Source organism: Etheostoma spectabile, chromosome 5 (assembly GCF_008692095.1).
Source record: "Etheostoma spectabile isolate EspeVRDwgs_2016 chromosome 5, UIUC_Espe_1.0, whole genome shotgun sequence".
Lineage (NCBI taxonomy): Eukaryota > Metazoa > Chordata > Actinopteri > Perciformes > Percidae > Etheostoma > Etheostoma spectabile.
This window is the reverse complement of record NC_045737.1, coordinates 35568095-35570442: the sequence shown is the minus strand read 5'-3', so window position 1 is coordinate 35570442 and position 2348 is coordinate 35568095.

Here is a 2348-nt window from a genome sequence, read left to right as displayed (position 1 = left end):
CCCCCCCCCCTCCTCTGACGGCCTCTGAATCCCACCAACCAGTGCTTGAAAGCTATCAGTGAATGTTGAACATTCTTTGGGAAGTGGCAGAAACTTGGAGGGAATTGTGTTTTTTTCTCCTACTTTGGAGGACGCAAGGCAGCTAGAGAGCCACTTTGTCCTTTTTAAGATTAGTTTGTGCCTTGTTGGTTTTTTTCGCTTCTCCTTCCACAGAGTTCCCATCGTTAGGATTGTCCCTATCTTTGGATTGTGGCTTTACAGTACAACCTCTGCTCATTGCCTCCTTTTTTCCTCCCTTTCTCTGCTGCTTTGTTTGAGTTGCAAATTAACAGCTCAGTGTACCATCCAGCGACAGGAAGATGGAAATGTGAGAATGAGGGAGAGATGGAGAAAGAGAGAGAGAGAGAGAGAGAGAGAGAGACTGGAGAAAAAATGGTTTCTCTGGGGATCAGTCTCTTTTAGCCACAGCAGCAGGAAGAAAAACAGGATTCTGTGAAATGAGGCAACAAAACATGTGTGTGTGTGAAAAAAAATTTGGTAAATGAGCAGTATGTGTGTGTATGCTTTAAGAAGAGCTGAGAGAAAGGGAGGTAGATAGATGGCTACTGGCTTCACTCATGACTTCACTACAGAAATAGCCAGCAGCAAAACAACAGGCTGACACATTGCAGTGATACCTTTTAGTGTGTGTGTGTGTGTGTGTGTGTGTGTGTGTGTGTGTCTTTTTACAGAGTGATAGATAGACCTGTCAGACATATAATGTAGTGGTAACGGTGAGAACTATACTGCAGAAGAGATTAAATCTAAAGCTGCTTGACTTCTCTCATGCAGTCCAACAAAGCTACTCTTGACAAAGCATCATAAAAATAAGTAAATGTATCAGCGATTTTAACTAAGGCTTTTGTATGGAGTATGTTTGACTTGCTAAGGATTCTCAAAATGATGAACAGGGTTTGAATCAGAGCAGAGAATGTTTTTATTGTCTTTGCTGAGCTGAACAATTTCGAGTTTTACATTCTACAAAACACATTTTGGAAAAAATAAACCACTTTTAACGCTCAGTCATAGCGTATAAAGTTCTTTGTGTCATATGCTGCACAGAAATAAGAAAGAAGCAGTCGTTGGAAATGAAATGCTGAGATCTCAGGCTCCCATCAATACTCATTTGAATATGTACAAAAGAAAAACGCAAGTAAAATTGAAAGTAAAAAAAGTGTAATGTGTATACTGTGTGTGTGTTTGTAGTGTGGGTGGGTGTTATATATATAATATATATATATATTATTTATATATAATATATATATATATATATTATATATATATATTATATATATATATATATATATATTGTACAGGCCAAAATTTGGACACACCCTCATTCAATCGTTTTATTTCCATGACTATTTATTGTACATTCTCACTGAAGGCATCAAAACTATGAAAGAAACCAAATGGAATTGTACTTAAAAAAAGTGTGAAATAACATAGGTATATATATCTAGTTTCTTCAAGTAGCCCCCCTTTGCTTTATTGAAGTGCTGCAAACCTTGGTTTTCTCTCAGTGGGTCTCATGAGGTATCACCTGAAATGGTTTAACTTCACAGGTGGGCCTTGTCGGTTCATTAGTGGAATTTCTTGCCTTATTAATGGAGTTGGAACCATCAGTTGTGGTGTGCAGAAGTCAGGTTGATACACACCCAGCCTATTGGACAACTGTTAAAATTAATATTATAGCAAGAACCAATCAGCTAAGTAAAGAGAAACGAGAGGCCATCATTACTTTAAGAAATGAAGGTCAGTCAGTCCGGAAAATTATGAAAACTTTGAATGTGTCCCCAAGTGCAGTCGCAAAAACCACCAAGCACTACAACAAAACTGGCTCCACATGAGGACCGCCCCAGGAAGGAAGACCAAGAGTCCCCTCTGCTGCTGAGGATAGTTCACCTGAGTCACCAGGCTCAGCAGCCCGATTAGAGACCAGATGATACCACACAGAGTTCTAGCAGCAGAACACATCTCTAGAACCCTTTAGAGGAGACTGAGCGAATCAGGCCTTCATGGTCAAATAGCAGCTAGGAAGCCACTGCTAAGGAGAGGAAACAAGCAGAAGAGATTTGTTTGGGCCAAGAATCACAAGGAATGGACATTAGACCAGTAGACATCTGGGCTTTGGTCTGATGAGTCCAAATTGAGATCTTTGGTTCCAACCGCCGTGTCGTTGTGCTGAAAAGGTGACGGATGGATTCTACATGCCTGGTCAAGATGGTTTGGGGAGAGCTGGACCGCAGAGTGAAGGCAAAAGGGCCGACAAGAGCTGAGCATTCTGGGAACTCCTTCAAGACTGTTGG